This window comes from Manis javanica, chromosome 1, assembly GCF_040802235.1.
Source record: "Manis javanica isolate MJ-LG chromosome 1, MJ_LKY, whole genome shotgun sequence".
NCBI lineage: Eukaryota > Metazoa > Chordata > Mammalia > Pholidota > Manidae > Manis > Manis javanica.
This window is the reverse complement of record NC_133156.1, coordinates 55,641,211-55,648,242: the sequence shown is the minus strand read 5'-3', so window position 1 is coordinate 55,648,242 and position 7,032 is coordinate 55,641,211.

The following is a 7,032-nucleotide window of genomic DNA, read 5'->3' as shown; positions in this document are numbered from 1 at the left end:
CATTCTCTGGAGCATATTGGGACAGGGTGGGACTAGAACAGTGGTGGTGATTGAGTTCCCAGGGCCCTAGTCTGAGAAATTGTCAGGTAGGGAAGCCTCTAAGCTTTTTTCAGTATTTAAAAAAGCCTATAAGAAAGAAGGCATAGGATCACATCGAACATCATACTTAATGACGTGAAAGGCGATGCTTCCTCCCCTGAAGTCAGGACAAGGCAAGGGTATCTGCTCTCACCATTCCTATTCTGTAGCACACTGGAAGCCCTGGTCAGCACAAGGTAAGTCAAGAAAAGGTGAAAAAATTAAGTATAGAGTTAAAAAGGAAGGAGTAGAACTGTCTCTATTTGTAGTTGATAAACGATAAAAATCTACGTAGAAAATCCCAAGTAACCAACAACAAAAAACAGAACTAAATGAGCTCATCAGGTTATAAGACACAAGATTAATATACAAAGATAAATTCTGTATGTGCTGGCAATGAACACATAGAAATGAAAATTAAAAACAATGCTGTTCATAATTAGAGAAATGAGACGCTTATGTATGAATCACACAAGGCATGCTATAGGACTTGTGTGCTGAAAATTACAAAACTGACTAGAGAAGTAAAAAGTCTACGTAAATGGAGAAACATGTCATGTTCTTAGACTAGAAGACTTAGCATAGTAAAGATGTCATTTCTTCCTAAATTGATCTATAGGTTTAATGCACTTCCTATCAAAATTCTAGCAAAGTTGATTTTTGAGATAACATACTTATTTTTAAATTTATATGAAAAGGTAAGCTAGAGTAAAGACTTTTGAAAAACAAGAGGAGAATTACTGATTTTAAGGCATACTGTAGAGCTGCATTAATCAAGACTGGTATGGGCAGAAGCATAGACAATAAGGAACCTCAGAAACAGACCTGCACAAGGTCTAGCTGACTTGTCAGCATTCAGTGAACGACATTCTTCAACAAACAATGGGGTAGTTGGACATCCATAAACAAAAAAATCTTAACCTAAGCCTCTGATTTTATACACAAATGAACTAAAAATGGATCATAGATTTAAAGGTAAAACTAGAAACAGAAGAAAACAAGTGAAAAATCTTCACTAGGACCTAGGGCTAGGTGAAGAGTCCTTAGATATGACACCAAAACAAACCAGAAAAGAAATTGATTAATTGGACTTCATCAAAATTAAAATTTTCAAGTCACATCTGACATAGGATTCATGTCAGATATATAAACTCAAAACAATCCAATTAGAACATGGTCAAAAGACAGACAGACATTTCAGCAAAGAGGATATTTCATGTGTTCAACACCATTAGCTATTAGGAAAATGCAAATTAAACCACAATAGCATTATTATACACCTATTAAAATAATAGTGACTATCAAATTCTGGTGAGGATACAGAACAATTGGATTTCTCATACATTATTGGTGGGAATGTTAAATAGTACAGCCACTCCAGTATATAGTTTGGTAGGGTCTTTTTTTTTTGATATTGCTTAAAAATATTTTTTATTATAGTCTGTCATAAAAAAGTCAGTAGAGGTTCCACTCTGTCCCAGATGCATCTGGGAAATCCAAGCCCTGTGCCATTCAAATCGTGAGCATCTCAGTGATGTCCCATTTCTTATCCCAGCCGAGTGCACACTTTCCATGTTATTTCTGTCCATTGAAAGCTTCCAAATCCAAATGACCAAATAATTCTTTATCCCCAAAGTAAGCTCAAAATGGTTGGTTCAGGCACTGCAGGATCTGCACCCCGGTAAATCATGAGAGGAATAAAGCTCCAGTAGATGGCAAATTAGCCTAAAGAGGTGCTGCAGCCTCTTTGCTCAGCTTCACCATGGCAATGGCCTGGCAGTTTTTTTATAAAACTAAACATATATTCACATGTGACCCAGCAATTGCACTCCTGGACATTTATCCCAGAAAAATTAAAACATGTCCACAGAAAAACATAACAAGTGTTCACTGCCTCTTTTCTTACAATAACCCCAAACTGGAAACAACCCAAATATCCTTCAATGAGTAAATGATTAAACATATTGTGGTCTGTCCAAATCATGGAATACTACTTAGCAATAAAAAGAAACAAATTACTGATACATGCAACAACTTGGATGGGTCTCAGGGGAATTATACTGAGTGAAAAAAGCAGTCACAAATATGACATATAATTGCATTTTTATAACTATCAAATGGCAACGTTAAAGAGATGGAGAATATGTTAGTGGTTGCCAGGGGTTAGGGATGGGGGAGTAAGGGGCATGTGTGACTATAAATGGTAGCATGAGGAAGATCTCTGTGGTGATGGAACAGGTCTGTGTTTTTGCTTATGGTGTGGTTACACAAATTCATACATGTGATGAAACAACTACACACACACACAAATGGGTGTATGTAAACCTGATGGAATCTATGGATTGTGTCAATGTCAATTTTCTTGTTTTATACAAGATGTTATCGAGGGAAATGAAGGGTACCTATGACCTTTCTGTAATATTTTTGCAACTTTCTGTAAATCCATATTTCAAAATAAAGAGTAAAAAAAAAAAAGGCTTATAGGGAATTGTGTAAAGACCCAACATTATGATTCAGATTAAAATCCTATTATCTGTGGGCTGCAGTTCTGTTTAGGTGTGGCAGTGGTCGGGGATAGGAGGTCATTCTGGTTACCTCCATTCCATCAGAACCTCTGCCTGCCAGCAACTGTAAAGGTGCCGATCCCATCATGGCCTTTTTTATTTTTGAAGAATGAATGAATTAGCAGTGAAGTGTGTCTTTATTTTAATAACAGTTGATATAAATGGCAACAACTTTCCAAGTGGTACACGCCCTAAATCCTCGAAGGGAGGGTGGGCCTCCGGGGCTGGATGCTTCCTCACCACCTTTGTCCTCAGTGTCCTGTGAGCTCAGCCTGTACAGGAAGAGCCTTCCAAGTCCTCTGGGCAAGGAGAGTATAAATCTAGACATTCTGTAAGGGCAGTTTAATTCCCACTGGGGCCTCAGGGCCTGGTGGGTGTCAACAAATGTTGACAATTTGTGCTAAATAAATTCATTCAACAAAACTAAGACAAATTCCTGCCTGCAGGAATTCCAGAAGGAGACATAACCAATATACAAGTAAACAATAATTTCAAAGTATAACAAGGGCCATGAAGGAGAATACAGGGGCAGGGACACCCTGACATAAGGAATGAGAAATAGCTAGTGGAAAGAAAAGCATTCAAAAGGGAGGGAACAGAATGTGCAAAGGCCCAGAGGCAATATGAGTTTGAGCAAGAGCACAGTGTGAAGTTGGCAAAGAGGGTAGGGGTCAGCTCCCAGGGGGCCTTATAAGCTACAGTGTTTCATTTGCTCACAAAGCCCTGAGCTGAGGTAATTACTGTCTTCAGTTTCTGTTTGGAGGAACCATGGCTCAGAGAAGCCCCAGTCTGGGCCCAGGTAGAAAATGAGAGGGTAACTTTGTAGTCTCTTCACTCCTGCATTCTCTAAGTCAGAGAATCCACTTCAGAAAGTTCTAACAGAGTCCCCCCTCCCTCCAGGCTCCAGGCAGGCCCTTCTCCACTGCCCCCTACAACTTTGGGACATACCAGGAATGGAAGTCCTGGTCCCTTCTAAGCGTTCTTGAGGAGCCAAGATGGCGGCGTGAGTAGGACAGCGGAAATCTCCCAAAAACATATATATTTTTGAAAATACAACAAATACAACTATTCCTGAGTGTTCTCGATGGGCTGGCAACCACAGGAGTTTTTTTTTTTTTTTTCCTTTTATGAATGGGAGACTGTCAGGCTGAATTCAGGCCCCAAAATAAGTCAATCTCCTTTGTCATTTCAGTGGATGATGATGTCAAAAAAAAAAAAAAGGATTTCCGTGCTTGTCTTTCCCTCCTCTCCCGTCTTCTTCTCTGGCTTCCCTGTGGGAGGCATTGGAAGAACCAGTATTCCAACCTAGTCTTGCTCTTCTCAACCCCACCTCTCCTTCCTTCCAGCCACATGCTGTTCTCCCCCAGCATGCTCCGTTTCACCGGTGTTGTATATGCTGTTCCCCCCTGCTTGGAAGAACATTCACATTCCATGAATACGCCTGTTGCCTTGACTGCAAAACTGTTACTTACCTTCCTTATAGTTCCAGCTGAGAAAACTGAAGACTGAAGCTCAGAGAGGGGAACATGATTTTCCCAGGATCCCAGAATAGACAGCCAAGTTGGGATCAGACCCAGGTCCATCTGCCCCCTGCACCCCTTGCCCTTGTATCACATCAAATGCTTTAACTTTTCTCCTCCTGGTAAGCATGCTTCTTTTCCAAAGCCCAGCTCAAATGTCTTCTGAGATGAGCTTCCCCACACCCTTGCCTCAAGCCAGAACAAGGGACACTTGCATTCTGGCTCCCGAGACACACCATGCAGACAGTGCTTCTGCTCACGTCTCACCTGTCACGATCAATCCTGCTGGTGAGCATGTCTCGACCTTACTAGATGGAGGGCCATCACATTCACCCCATTCTCCGACTCCAGCACAAGGGCAAGGGCACAGGAGGCAACAGTGAGTGTTCCTCAATAGATGACTGAGTAAGTGACAAACCAGAGCCGCTGAGAGGGAAATCATGTGAAAGTGAAGTTGGCTCCAGTCCCAGGGCCCAGGTGATCTTAACACAGGTCTGCCTTTCTTTCCAGTGTCCCAGCAGAGGGAAATGAACTGTTATGTGTCCCATTTCCAATCATTTTCCTGTAAGATGATGACTCCTTGCATCCCCCTGTCCCTGGCCTCCGCAGTTCTGACAAACTGGGACAAACCCATCAACATCTGCTATTATTTCGACTTCAGGTAAAGTTGCTGACAGAGACGTGCATGCTGAGAAAGCCCTCCTAACACCAGAGGGCTCGCTGCCGGTCAGAGCTCAACACATCTGCTGAGCATGAATGGATTTACTTTAGCAAATACATAAACATTTAATGTGAGTTTAACCGAAGTATATCTAGAAAAAAAAGTTGAAAGCAAATAGGCCAAAATATTAATGTTAATCATTTTGGATGGTAGGAATGTAAATAATGGTTAGTTTCTTTTTCATAGTTTTCTGCAATTTTTTAAAAGGCTTTGCCTCATATGGGGCATAACTAAGTATGGAACCCCCAATCTGCTTGCCAATAATGTTTCTCCATCCCACTGGTGTCCTCTCCCTCTGAAAACCCCTTCCCACCAGTCCACAAGTTCCTAAGACCTGTACTCCACCCTCTCTGAGGTCTGGATTTCAGTTCTGGGATCTACCCCCGTATTCCAACACATCTGTTTTCCCCTTAAATTGGCCAGAATGGCTTTCCTATTTGTTGCTTGCAACCAAAGAGCTCTGATCAGGCACCCAGAGGTAAGCCCTATGTGGGAGCCTCCAGCGGGGTGTAGTTTCTGTCTAAATTGGTATACCATGCCAATTATGATTTACACCTAGTCTCCTTGGCCAGTACCTGTTTTAAATAAAACCAGAGTTAAACCAGAATCTCAGAAATGTGCTTCTGAAAGACCAGAATTGCATGGTCTATGCACTTGCCTTGCTGGCAATCAGGGGAGTTTGAGAAATTAACAGCGTATCTTTTAAACTATTTCTCTTGAATATCAGTTGTCTCAGCCTAACTTTCAGCAGGGAAGTGCATGGTGTGTCTAGGGAACAATCAAGAGATCTGTGTGGTTAGGTGTGACCATGTGGAGGACTAGACAAACAAAGCTATGAAATTCTGTAAGGACCCCGGAGCTCAAGTCCCTGACAGGCTGGGGAGCTGGACTTCACCTTGGACAAAGCAGTCACTGGTTGCTTCCAAATGCACGCATGGGACCGGTTTTCAGAAATTGGCAGCAGTGAGGAAGATAGACTGGTGACAGTGCCTGACTTCTCATGCCTACTCCTACCATGCATTCTGGTCTCAATCTCACCCATGCCCTCAGTCTGCCCAGAAAGCCACCTAAGTCTTCCTGTGCTCTCCTGCTCTCTCAGCTATTTGAAATCTTTCAGTCTTAGACCTCTGACCCAATCACTTCCCCTAACCTGACAGACAAAAACAGACATCACCACATGTGAATGCCCTCAACTTCTGCCTTTGAACTTAACAAATACACTGACTTCTGCTCCCATCCTTCCTCTTAAGGCCAGCCTCTTCTCCCTACCCCCATGACATCTTTCTGTTATCCTTGTTCAACCCTTTTCTGAAAAACTTAATTGCTTTTAGCATTTATACATAATGAAGCCTCTCCTACCTTAGAGCAAATAACCCTTACTCAATCCTGGCTCCTCCCTGGCCTGTCTTTATTTCCTCTAATAACTTTCACCAACAGAGTTCATGACAGCTGCCTATATTCAGTCTTTCCACTTCACCTCCCATTCATCACTTCTGAATCCTGATGCTATACTCCACTGAAACAGCTCCTGTGAAGGTCACAAGTGACTGTTTTTGTTCATAAACGCATTTGTCAGAAACCTGGGCATCCTCCTCAATTTCCCACTTTCCTCCAACTTCCGTATCTAATCAGCCTCCAAGTCTTGGTCATTGCGCCTCTCTCCCATCATTAACTTCTCTCCATCCCCATGCCACTCCTAATCCAAGATGCCATCGCATCACCTTAGCCCGGCCCCCTCCCATTCAGTCTCCCTAGTGACAGAATCAGCTTTCTAAAACCGAAATCTGATGTGTCACCTTTGCTTAAAGCCCTTCAGTGGACCTCAGGATAAAGTGTGAATTCCTTAGCCTAGTTCACATAATCTGACCCTCCAACCTGTGGGAATGGAAACAAGGAGACATCTACTGTGTATCAGGTACTGGCTGGGAAACTTACATTCAAAGATCTTGTAAGAGGCCGATGAAAATGGTAATTAAGAGGTCACAGGTGACCATAAGAAATGGGCAGTGGGGATGAAAGTTCAATTAGCAGGAGGTCAAGAAGGAAGCAGAGGCTGGTTGTGCAAACTACCTTGACAAGGAAGGAGACAGGGCAGTGATTATGTGGGTAAGGTAAGATTACGGTTTTGCAAGGGAGGAGATGCCAAATA